The sequence below is a fragment of the Trachemys scripta genome, chromosome 15 (genome assembly GCF_013100865.1).
Source record: "Trachemys scripta elegans isolate TJP31775 chromosome 15, CAS_Tse_1.0, whole genome shotgun sequence".
Taxonomy (NCBI): Eukaryota; Metazoa; Chordata; order Testudines; family Emydidae; genus Trachemys; species Trachemys scripta.
The window spans coordinates 2,357,553-2,370,901 of NC_048312.1; the positions used below are offsets into that span (position 1 = coordinate 2,357,553).

The 13,349-nt window shown below is 50.2% G+C and overlaps 1 protein-coding gene across 2 annotated transcripts in view; it reads right to left on the bottom strand.

The window, feature by feature from the left end:
* The window catches only part of SEZ6L (seizure related 6 homolog like), a 143,041-nt gene extending 129,886 nt beyond the window's left edge, over window positions 1–13,155 (bottom strand). The window contains exon 1 of one of the 2 annotated variants that reach the window (XM_034791293.1): window positions 13,069–13,155. The gene's annotated coding sequence lies outside the window, so the exon portion shown is untranslated. The remainder of the gene's footprint in view (window positions 1–13,068) is intronic. The other variant, XM_034791292.1, reaches the window with a different exon arrangement.
* Between the last annotated feature and the right edge of the window lie 194 nt (window positions 13,156–13,349).

Consider the following 13,349-nt stretch of genomic DNA (forward strand, 5'->3'; position numbering starts at 1 on the left):
TACCTGAGTATCAGACCCAAATTCTAAACTCTCTTAAAAACCTGCCATGTTTCACCTGGGCCCTTGGAAATTAGCATATGCTCATTCTCTAACAGCTTTCGAAAAGTGTGTGGTTTCTCTCTCTCCCTATGTGTGTGCAGGTTTCTTTAGCAAATCTCCCCATCTTCCTGCTTTTCTGCATGAAGTTTGAGGGTGAGCAAGCGGCCCAGAGGCATAGATAGGGAAGGTCCATTCAGATGCTGAAAAGCAAAGCCTTTTGCCGCACTAAAGAGCACTCACGAATATACATACACCTGTAGCTTCTTCTCCTGTTTGTCTGCGGGAATTATTTTATTATTGGATTAGGGAAACTGAATTGCTATGGACAATTCCTCATCACGGAAACCTTGGACCATGTGACCTTGCCCAGTTTTTCCCTTTGGAAAAAATAAACGGGCCCAGTTGCTAGAAAATATAGGCCTGCTGATATTCCGAGGGCAAGGTGAGTGATAATGCTGGGATGTATGGGTCCTGCTGTGCCGCAGAAAGTGCAGACTGTGCAGTTTACTTGTTATCTAAGGCTGGACATTTCTTTCTCCCCCGTTACAAGTTCTTATGAAGCAGCATGGCAGAAATGTCACCTGCTGTGATGAAGACACCCAGGAGAAGGACATTCACAGATGCCAGCGCTTTAGACATCATCGCTACTTCAGAGTTGGCTTTTTCTTCTCTCATTTCCAGGCACCTCGTTTATTAGGATTATGTCACATTAACATCTTTATCCAACCATTGGAATATCATGAATGGGGCTGACATGCAAATGACAGTGGGCAAGTTTTGACTCAGTGGCATGTCTCTTCTCTCTGTGGGGACACACAGCCCCCAGAGGATGTCAGACCATTTCTGCTTTATGAGACCAAGAGAAATGAAAGAGGGGTTAGCAATAGGGCTGGTTGAAAAATTTCAAAAGAAACATTTTCCTAAAAGAAAATGGGATTTCATCAGAGCCAAAAATTTTCTCAGAAAAGACTGATTTCATCTCAATTTTCCATTGTGAAGGTCTAAACAAAACATTTCATTTCAAATTAACGGGACGCTCTGCATCCACTTGCATCCATGGTGCCTCGTGGAATTTGTAGTTCCTGGTCCTTCATGCCCCCATGGCCCAATGATGGAGCCAGACTCTGTTTCTCACCAGTCTCTCCCTCTAGTTGAGTCACTGTAGTGCCTCCTGGGACAGGAAACTACAACTCCCAGGAGGAATCACAGTGGCTCAGCCTCAGGGAAAGACCATGGTGCATCATGGGAGATGAAGTGCAGGCCAAAGGATAGCATGGATGTGGGAAGGACATGAAACTACAATTTCCCATGAGGCAACCCAGCAGTTCAGATGTCTGCTCAGGTCAATGGAACATTTTGATATTTTGACTTCACCTGAAATTAGGATACATAACCAAATGCTGAAATACCAGAATTTCCCATGCGACAGAAATTTGATTTGTCAAGGGGTTCTAGTTATTAAACGGGGTGGGGGGGGGAGGGAGAGGAGAGGGGAACCATGGGTTGAAGTTCCAGTGTGACTTCATTTTTCCAGAGAGGCTAATTGGGTGAGGTCGTATCTTTTATCAGACCAACTTCTGATGGTGAAACAGAGAAGCTTCCATGTTCCAAGGAGCTGTTCTTTAGGGCTGATGATTCCGTTTCTCAGGTCTGGGGACGAGCTCTGTGGAACTCAAAAGCTTGTCTTGTTCACCAGCAGAAGTTGGTCCAGTAAAAGATATTACTTCCCCCTCTTTGTCTCTCATATCCTGGGACCAACACGTCTACAACACCACTTCATGCTTCCAAGCAGTTTATTCAAAAATTCCCCTCAATTGTCAGTTAGATGATTCACTTTTTATTATTACACCACTTCAACCTCCAATGCAGATGAACCGAGTGACTCTGAATGGGGCTGTCACAGACTTTAAAAAATGAGGTTTTGTCTGTTCTGCATAGACATTAAATGTGGTACGGCACTTTTTGTAAGGGCATTCAAGTTGTGCTCTTGTCCTGGACTTTTATAACCTTTGCAATGCTGTGTGTGGTCCTCTTACCTAGACAGCCATCTCAACAACTTTGTAATATGCCAGACCAAATTCTGCACCCCCAGGCTTCCAAAATTACCATCGACTTCCTAGGGATGCAGGGTCAGACTCTAGGAGATGTAGTCTCAGTATGTAGTCTCTCTGAGATGCATTGGGATTCTCAAGGGTGGAAGGTGCTGATAGTCTATAAACATAAGACAATAGTAATAATGACAAGGCCCCATTCTCTATTTAATAACACTTTACTTGCTTAGTGTCCTGCCATCTCTCACTGCTTAACATTGTAGGTCTTGTCAAATTTCTAAAATCCTTATGATTAAAGTGTGCGAGGGCAGGGAAGGATGGTGGGCTGGGAGAGAAGGGGATCTGAGTAACAGAATTATTTATACCTTCTCTTAATCATCGCCATGATGCAGTCCAGTAGCAATCACCCCAGAGAAATGGCTGTGTGGTTTTGAACCAGCCTGATGGAGTAGGTTCTGCTTACTTAACATGAGCAATTAATATGAACGGCTCAGCCCCCAGAAGCGAAAGCCACTTGCGTGAAAGAGGCAGTCTATCCTGAACTCTCCTCACTTGTCATGGCAAGGTTGCAGGATGTGGATTTTTAGCAAACAAGGATGTAGATGAGAGTAGAGTGGCCCCAAGGGGCTTTACAAGACCATTTTAAACAACTTACTTGTTAACAAGCTGTGAAAGGAGAGAGACATTTGGGGGTGTTTCCCTGTTTACTAGCATGGAAGTGGAAAAGAGCTATATTCAGGAAAGCATTGCAATGAATTGTTGTTATATTGGAATGTGCATAGTACCCATTATTTGGCTGCTGAGCCCAAACTCAGGGTGGCAGAGACACCAGGCGAATGGAGCGTCCAGGGCTTGCTTGCTCAGTCCTAGCAGTGGAATAGAGTGGGTGGTTCCAGGGGGCTACATCAGTGCAAATGTCCCTAACACAGATCAGCCCTTACTAGAGACTGGGAGCGGATGCTTCCCTTATTCTCTCCCAACAGCAGTACTGGCCATTCCTCCTCAGATCACTTACCAAGGGATGGGCTAATGAGGATGAAAACCTTGACACTCCTGAAGTGCTGGTCACTGAAAGCAATGGGTGAACTTTTTCAGTCATGTAAGCTGGATGTAAATAGTAGAAGGGTTATTGGCACCGGATTCATACTGGGTTTTAAATCCTCTCTGCCTCCAGCCTCTCCTGTGGCATTTCTTCCTCTCTATTCTCCACACTCAGCTCTCCCTCCTGTCTGTAATCTCTGCTGAATACGCCCCTCTTTCCCGTGGTTTACAGCCCTCCCTTGCTTTCTGCCCCAGCCAGTGGTTTCTGTAGCTCTGTAATTGTATTTTATACAGTTGCTCCCTCTACAACATTTTTGGACACAAATATGCTTTATGAATCAGTGACACTGTGCTGAGAATTCCTGTTGCCATTATGATAGACCATTACTGAAATATTAAAGGTTTGCTAAGCTACTGCAGTGTGCTAAAGCCTATGGTGGGACGTCAGGGCTTGAAATGGTGGCAAAATTGTATTAAAAGCTTTCCTGCTCACATGCCTAGTCTCTGCTGACTCAGAATGACAGGCTGTGGGGTAGCTGCTTTGCTGCACCGCCACCAGAATGTAACTTTCCAGGCTGGCATACTGGGTCTGGGCGGATCACCCCAGTGCTTGATGTAGAGTCAATGCAGGAGCTCCTATGCCACACACCCAGTGTAGAGGTTTGACGGGGACATCGCTATGCCCCATCGTTCCCCAGCTGTGGTTTCAGTCCAGTGGGATGGCTTGAGCTGGTGTAAGTTAGAGCGGCCCATAGGCTGCTCTCTCACAGCATGGTGGGACCAGCCCTGCACAAAGTGGCCCAGGGGAGCTGCAAATGTGAGTTTCCACCACCTCCGTCCCTGACATGTGCTGTGTGCTCCTTCACTCTTGCAGGGATCTCACCACCATGTCCTTTAGATAGAAATAGTTGTTTTCATCGGTGCTACATCTGATAATACACAAAGCTTGAGCTATTGAATTCAGAGAAGATTTGCTGTGGGAATGATGGTGACAACGAGGCTTTGCATTTCTGTGGTGGCACCAAAGCTGGCGTGTATCAGCCGACAGCTTTCTTGTTTCTGAATCAGAAAACTCTCAGTGCTGGAATAAACTGGCCATGAGCTCAGATGAAAACTGAGTTTCCTACCCTAGCATGGCAGCAAGACCGAACCCTCAACGGCTCCACCCCTCATTTGGGATCGAGGAGTGACTCCTCTCTGAATGACTACAGGGTTTGTCCTCCACCCCGGAGCTCTTTAAAGAGGGGTGTTTGCCAGTGCCACTTCAGTCCTAGTCAGCAGAGATGAGACATGATCGTTCCACAGACAGAACCTGCCCGAGGCCACAAAGTCAACTTGGCAGCAATCTGACTGTCGCACAGAATTTGTTTTAGCCAGTTCAGGGGCAGAGGTGTGAACTTCCTCTGAAAGCAACAGTGGAGTAAGGACTTCATTGGAATCCTTCTCTTAGTGCCCCGAGGGACCCAGTCCTGGCTCATCAGAGCCGGAAACAGGGCACTCACATTACTATTCTCTGTCTGCGGCCATAGCTGCAGCCGCAGGGGTACATTGTCTTAACTGGAGAAGAGCAAGCTCTGGACAGATGCCTGTTTTGACATGCCTGGCTCGGAACCCAACTCTGAAGACTATGCGTGGTGCTCGTATGCACTCCTCCCTGCCTGCTTGCGCTCTGGCCCGCCATTGGAGGGCACTATTCCCAAGATGGCCCGGTGGCTCCAGTTAGACGTGTGTATGTGTGCCCATGTGCATGCATGTTTGCTGAGCAAATAGGGGTTTAGAACAGACATCAGTTGCTTCAAGTGTTTGCACTACTGTGAGCAGTTCCTCTTCTGTGTCAGGCCCCATTGTTTTCACATGCTTCTTTACATCAGCTAACACCTCTGAGCCAAAAATGAAGCATATTGGCAATCGTGCATGAATGTGTCGTTGCCAGAAAGGCAAGTTATGTTGCTGAAGTTGCCTGGGAAACCTGTCTCAAAATATACGCTGTACAAAGGTTTAGCCAGCAAGCACCTTGCATGGAAGCGCTGTTGTGGGAAAGTGAACTGCTGACAAAATTAACCATGGAGATGATCAGCTCAAAGTGGCAAAGGCACATGTCACACCCCTGCACTTTACAGTGTGTAGCTGGATTGAGGGGTATGTAAGCCTGGCTCGTGCTGAATGTGTTCTCTGAATGAGTACACGGGACCCCTGCGAGGGTGAGCGCCCAGAAGGGAGGGTCTTTCGTGAAAAATGACAATGTAAAACTAGTGCTGTCTTCCTCAGCAGACCTGTTCCCTCCCTGTGGATGCATTAAGATGTGCTGTTCAGCGTGACAAACATGCATCTGAGTGGTTTTTTTCCCTCCTGCTAATGCTGCCGGGTCAGCAGAGCTAAGAGAGAGTGAGCTGCATTCAGGAACAGAATGGTTAGCAGAATGCCAATCAGTTATGCAGCAGTGCCAACTCAGACCTCTGAAGGCAAAGGGGTGGCCACAGGTGTCACTGAGCACTTAATTTGCAGACAGTGGGGTTGCACAAGTGTTGCACTGGACCTCATTTGGCCTGGAGGACCTTTTGGGCAATGTGTAGAACAGAATGTCTACCTTAGCTTTCAGATCCCAGGCTCAGTTTGCAAGGCCGGCAGTTAGAAAACACATCTGTGCACTTGTAAACAAACCACATTGGTTTGAAAGTTATGGCAAGGCTGCAAACCTGGCATCTCCCTTTCAGGAATACTGGCATTAATGTGCCTCTTCCATCCTATTCCAGTCAATGAGACAAAACACCAGAAAAATTCAAGAGATCACCCTCATGGCCATAGCTTGGAGAGCTCCGTTATTATTTAACCCCAATGTTATGCAATTCATGGCAGCAACTTTCCATATAGGAACACGGGCAATATGTGCTATTCAAGTATCTCATCCTTGTGTCTGGCTGCATGGTTGATAAAATGGCCCTAGAGTTATATGGAATCAATTTAGCGCTGTGCCCCCAGGGAACAGCCTACGTAAATTGCTAGTCCAGTGTGCTAGCGGCATCTGTCATGCACCTGGAAAGGTTAATGCATCTCTCTCTTCAGGCTTGTCTTTGTCTTCTTTCCAATCTCATAAGTACAAACATTGTGTTCAGATACACTGTGGAATTTCTGTCTCTGAAGAAATGCCACCCCTTATGCTTTAGCTGCACACACAATGCTGCTGATTAGTATTAATGTGCAAATTTATCTTTGGGGGGGATTTTGCTCCAGTGGTGTTGCACTGTGCTTGACATCACACACTGTATAATGTACATTTTATACAATCCCTGCCCCACTTACAAAGCTACTTGTTTTGCAGAAGACAAGTGGGAGGCTAGCATCCGCATTTGCATGGCAGTATCCAGTCTGCTCTTCTGACTTACTACAGAGACATGCTGGGGATTTTGGACCATAGTCAGATGTGTTTGTGATGCACAGAAGCTTTCAGCTGCTATGTCTTGCAATTCAAGTAGTTAAACCTGGAGAACTATGTCACTCCTCAAATCAACAATTTCTGACTCTTGTAAGTACGTAAATCTAACCTGATAGACTGGAGAATTGGAAGGTGACCAACTCTGCCACTTACACAGTATTTTCCTTTTCTTTTAACATACATCTAAATCCCACAAAGATACTTTGCTGGCAGTTTTCACCCCCAGACACGATCTGCACATTGTTAATAAGAATATAGCTGGTATTTTGTAACAGGATTGTCCTGAAATTTTTCCCTTTACTGTTCAATAATAAATCTCATTTATACACTTGACAAATACAAACACACTGGTAAACAACTTTTGGATTGTGAAGGCAACATAATTGAAAAAAGCCACTGGAACTGAAAATACAGATTGCCACGGCACAAGGAGTAAAATAAATTGATATCTGAAGCTGTAGCCATTCTCGTTTGAAAGCTACACAATATTTAATCATATAGATAAAATTAACTTTTCAAAATTCTCTGTTTATAAAAAAGAATTGCAAAAAATGACACATGCAATGCACACAACCTGGGCCCTGAACTGAAATACCTGCACAAACAATTCTGCCCTTCCACGAAAAAATGACACAGTCACAGCAAACGTGTTTTGTGCCTGCTCATGTAGAATGATGCTGCACCACTCTCTATATAAACCGGCTCACCTGCTATTTGTTTACATATTGATTTATTGCCCCCAATAGCCGTTTGACTTTCAACTATCAGTGTAACAATGGCTGGATAATATATCTATGCATCTTCCTTGTTTACATCATTTGCCTGTATAGGAACTTAATTCATCTTCTTCTGCAGCTAATCTTACATTTGTGCATATAGCCTCATTCAGGTATATATACAAGGTACCTAACTGCAGATTCAGTTGTGTTGCTCCCTGTAACACAGCCCTTTGGAACACAAATAAGCAGGGGTAAAGAGAGAAGCATCATCAGACATCGTCAAGTGCATGTGAAGTTTAAATGTCAGATACCATGTTTGTACATTATGAGGCAATAATTTAAAAGAAGTAGGGTGTCTGTACAGCGCCTAGCACTATGGAATCCTGGGCCATGACTGGAGCTCCTTGGCACTACATAAACACAAATAATAATAATACTTAATAATGTGTTGCTCATTTCATTGTATAGCTTCTGAACCTGGTCCCACAGGTTCTTTCTATGAAGGAGAAAAATCGATGTTTAATGTGGCCTCTGATATCTTTTGATAAGGGAAATTCCATCCCACTGTTATCACAGGCTGCACAGCCTGCTGACAAACGAAGCATATATGCTGATCTAATTTCTTGAGATGCTCCCACTGGGATTGCTGCTGATTCCAGAGGGGACACAATGGTAACATTTTGCATATCTTGCTTAGTTCAGACACAGTTTAGCCTTTTGGGTGACACACTTGATTTATTTAAAAGAAAGTCTTCTATAGTTTTATGAGTGGAGCATTCCCTATGGCATATTACACCGCTTGCGCAAGTCACCGGGGTAAATATCCAGACGCCAGAGAATACAATATTTCTGATTAAATGGAGAGCCAGAAGCTCAACAATACCTCCATCTGCATTTGTGTTCTAGATTCATGAGGCTTTAAGAAGTATTTAGTAGTCTCATCACAACCTCTAGTGGACAACAGTCCACATCACCACAGCGGTTCAGCATGTGATGTCTTTACACAGCTCGTCTTCGGTGGGCCCAATCCTTTGAGGTACGCTACTCCCAGGGACTAAAAGGGGCTTTGAGGGTCCTCGGTAACTTGTAGGATTTCTCTGACCAAAACAGAATGACTTCTCTGTCTCAATATTAGTTCGCACTGTACCACTACAGGGAATAGAGCTGGGGTGGCCAAACCACGGCACTTTTACAGTTAAAATGTGGCTGGCAGAGCCCTGCATCCCCGTCCCATTCTCCGCCAGACTGGGGGGGGGCAGCTTGGGGCTTCTGCCCTGTGTCGGGGTGGTGGGGCTAGGGGCTTCTGCCAGAGATGACTGGTGCCTGCTGAGAGTGGGGGGGCCCAATGTAAGGGTTTGCCCCACCCCCCAACAGCTTGAGTCACACCCCGTCAGCAGCCCCTCCCTGCAGCTCCCAGGTGTTAGCCCCACCTGGAGAGGCAGCAGCAAACAGCTGGGAGCTGCACAGAAGGGCTGCTGCTTTAGCTCCATGGGGAGAGCGGGAAAAGCAGCGGCTTTCCCTGCAGCTCCCAGCTTGCTGGCTCCAGCAGCTGCTGTGCCGGGAGGGGGCCCAGCAGCACCATGTGACCAAGTGAGGCCAGCAAACCCTGGCTGAAGCCCCAAGCCCCAGCAGGTGCCTCTTGCCCCAGTTCTTGAACTTCTGAAGATTGTTGTTTGTGGCTCCGAGGAGCCCTGGAATAGAGGCATGTGGGCACCCCAAGGACCAACTGCCGTGGGAGCTCTGCAGGTGGAAAGACCGCAAGATAAGGCCCCAAGCTCTGACAGTCGTCTTGGACTGAACATTATTAGTGCTAACAAGACCTGTCACTGTTGTCTTGTCTCATGATTTGCATACCAGACACACAGTGCTGCAGTGAACTGGATTTTGATTCACTTGCTCTGGCACACAGAGTTTTCTCATGGAAGATTTTTAAACAGAGGACATGATTCTCCATTGCCCTGCGCCTTGTATTGGTGCCTACGAATCAGAATGGTAGAACTTCACACCCGTTCTTCCTCGGAGTAAAGGACACCACAAGGGGCAAAGCTACTGGGACTTATGTGCAGACTAGTGATTGGTTGGTGCTGCTGACTTAAAACCAGCCGTTACTTTGCAAAAGTGAACTGCAAACTGAGGCAGATAGAAGCAAACAAATGATCTTTGTGCGTGGCCCAGTCCTGCTCCCACTCATAGATTAACGCCAGAAGGGTCCATTATGATCATCATCTAGTCTGGCCCCAGGCGTGACACATGGCAAAGAACCTCATCCTGTAAGCAATGGAAACTGCCAAACTGCCCCTGGCTTCATGGCTCTGTGGGCACAACTTTGGGATTTTACCGCAATAATTCACTGAGCCTTGCAAAGGGTCAACTAATTATCAGCTCCCACTCTGCCAACCAAAAGGAGTTCTGTACAGTATGTTCCCTCTGTTGATTTATTACCTATCACTCTTGCACTGAGGGCTAAATCCTGGTCCTGGGTAAATGGGCTGCACACCAGTGCTCCCTAGAGAGGCTGGGCATGAAGCAAGCTGTTCCCCCAGGCAGTGGGAAGCAGAAGAGCTTCAGGAACTCCCGTGGTCCCTGCATTCCACCCCACAGGATGGGTTTGGCCAGTATCTTCACACAGTTATGGATCCACTGGCCATGTCCTCCAAACCCATCTGTACAGGGACACGGAGAACACAGAGCACAGTCATGGCTGGCTTTTGGCCCTTCCACAGGTCCCAAGGCATGGCTAGCCAAGAAGCAAAATAGGTGATAGAGGTCAGTTGTATAAAACAGTGAAGGAATGGAGCAACTTCCTCTGGACATATTTTGCCTGATGCTGAAGTTAGGGTTAGTCATCTGCCCATGGAGACCTCATCAATACATCTTCTTTTATTATGCTCATCCCCATGTGTACACACATGACATGAACACACTAATATGTGTGTGTGTGTGTGTGTGTGTGTGTGTATTAGGTTTCCTTTATAAAGAGAAAAGGATAGTGCACTTCCTCTCTCCTATATCTGTGGCTATATATATCCACTATTCTTTTCTCTTTATAAAGGAAATCTAACCCTTCTTGCTGTGAAACAAAAAATAAACTGTCCAAGAAGACTGGATTTGAATTTAAAATGTAAAACAAGATTCTTTAATGCAGTTTTCTATAGGAATATGGGCAGAAGAAAGTATCAAGAGTGCAGCTACACGCTTATTTTTCCACTATCCCACCTGCCTGCCATCCATAGCTGTTAATCTTTGTTAAAAATACAAGGGCAGTATTGAAGGTCAAATTTCTAAACCCATCCCTTTTACAGCTGTCACAACAGAAACACCTATTGGCCACTCCTGTTCTCTCCCTGATAGTCTGGGTCTGGGTCTGTACAGCATGGTTATTATGGATCTTAAGGCGGGGGGCAAATCCTGACTGCCTGGCCCACAAGGGATTTCCCGTTACAATCTAGAGTTCCGAGAGTGGCTTTTGGCCCTAACTATATTAATTTGCGATGACTTTATGTCACCCTCAAACGAACTGCAAAGCATATTATTCACTACGGTATTACTGTGATGAGCAAAGAAGAGAGAGCCACTCAGTGCGCAAATGTTTAACAAACACACAGAATTAAAAGTAGCCTTTTGGTCAATCAAACAGCTGTCATTTCAGCCCCTGTCCCAAGCCTGAGCCAGCAGAACAGAAATCTCATCAGTCTGACATTCCCCGAGTCTGTAATGGACTCACAGCATCTGACATTCTGCAGCCTTGTACTGTCTTTCTTTGCCATATGTGTATAACAGAAAAACAATCTACAGGAAGCCAGGGCCCCTCTCGGGGTCTCAAACATGTAGTTTTGAAGGGAGGATAATTAAGAAAGGGCAGGGGGTAGGAAGGAGCCAGGTATTTAAATGCAGGTTAGATGTAAATGGGGAACATTACTGACTCTTTAACGCGCACAGTTTAGTGATCAGCTTTGTTAAACAAAGGATTGGAAGTTATTTTCTTTCCTCTGAATATCATCCAGCTATAAAATAAAGGGCCTGATTCATACAAACGTCCCCGGAGTAAACTGAGCAGGATCGGGCCCTGCCTTTGCAAGTGGGCATGTACCCCAGGGGCATTAACAATGCAGTCTGGAGACCCACAAAAGGGGGCAAGGGCCTGAGCCAGAAGCCAGGAGGCAGCTTTCTGCTCCGGGAGCTGTTCCCAGCTCAGTGCTGAAATGACCAGCCTGTTACTGCCCAGGGCGCTGGCAGCGGCTCTGGCCGGGCCGTTGGGCTGCCCCAGCACAAACAGGGGAGTTGGGAAAGGGTCCGCGTGTGGGCGCCCCCGCCTTAGGCTGTAGCTGCTGCTAGCCCGCGCCCCATCTCTGCCCGGCCGCTCCGGGAGCTGGGGGTTCCCGGCACACTTCATGCGCTTTGCTGGTGCGTAATACGGAGAGTAAGAGGCGCCTCAGGCCAGAAGCGGAGGGGGCGCGGGTAAGCGAGGCAGGGGCTTAGCCGGGGGGCTGCTGAAGGAGCCCTGCCCCTCACCCCTTTCTCAAAACTACTCCATGCTCAGAAGCGAAGTTTGACGAGAGGATGGGAACGGCTGCGAAGCCCGGCTATGCGCGGCTACAAGTGCAGACTCAGCGTCCCGTCTGCCTAACCAAACCCAGTAGCTTCTCGAGGGCCCTTTGTCTTGCCTGGGTCCCTGCTGGCAGGGCTGCTGGAACAACGTGTAGACAGGGGATGCCCGGAGCCACCGAGCCACATTGCAACCCTGGCTCTAATGAGAACCACCTCTGCCCGCTGGCCACACGCCGGCCCTGCGCTCCCGGGGCACACGCGGGCACATGGACACTGTTGCTTCCAGCCTCAGGCTTTGCAGTCCCCGCTCCCCGGGGAGACAGGCTCAGCCCCGGACACTACGGGAAGGGCGCAGCCGGCCAGAAACTCACTGCTTCCCCAGCGCCCCGGGACCGCCCCGAGCGGCAGAGAACAAAGGCGCCCGCCCGGGAGGCAGGGCTGGGACCTGGACCCACCCCGGCCCCACTGGGCAGAGCAGAGGCCGGGTCCCGCACCCCCGACAAAGGCTCGGCTCAGGATGGTGGGGCCCCGCGCCAGGGGCCAGGGGCCAGTTCCCCGGCTGCCCCGCGAGCCTGTGCCCGAGCGCTCAGCGGGGAGCTGCGCTCGCAAAGGCCGGGCCCCTGGGTGCCCAAGTGTGTGGGGCGCAGCGCCCCATGGCACCCCCAGCCCGGAGGGGCCAGCGCCCCATGGCACCCCAGCCCGGGCCCGGAGGGGCCAGCGCCCCATGGCACCCCTAGCCCGGGCCCGGAGGGGACAGCGCCCCATGGCACCCCTAGCCCGGGCCCGGAGGGGCCAGCGCCCCATGGCACCCCCAGCCCGGGCGGCCAGCGGCCAGCGCCCCATGGCACCCCCAGCCCGGGCCCGGAGGGGCCAGCGCCCCATGGCATCCCCAGCCCGGGCGGCCAGCGGCCAGCGCCCCATGGCACCCCCAGCCCGGGCCCGGGGGGGGGNGCGCCCCATGGCACCCCCAGCCTGGGCGGCCAGCGCCCCATGGCACCCCCAGCCCGGGCCCGGGGGGCAGCGCCCCATGGCACCCCCAGCCCGGGCGCTTCCCTGCCCAGCGCATCCAAGTCAGCCACAGCTCCGGGACCGAGCCCGCCCGGCTGAGGCGGCGCCCCGGGGCCAGAGGCGCCGGGCTGGGGAGGGGTCCGCGACCGGCCCCTGGGGCAGAGCGAGCGGGGCCCCGGCCCCCCGGGATCGCGGGGCCCCCCGCCCCCGCCCCGCCGCCCGCTCCTACCTGGGCGCCGCGCCGCCTGGCAGCCCAGCAGCAGGACCAGCAGCGAGAGTCCCCGGAGCCCGGCGGGCGGCGCGGGCAGAGCGCGGGGCCCCGCCATGGCGCGGCGGGCAGAGTCCGTCCCCGGTGCGGCCAGCCCGGCCCTGGCGCGGCGGCGAGTCCGTCCCCGGCGGTGCAGCGAGCGGGGCTGGGCGGGCGCCAGCGAGGGCGGGGCGGGGAGCGGGGAGCGGGGAGCGGGAGGGAGCCAGACACCGCCACTGCCGGCTGCGGCCACCGGCCCCGCC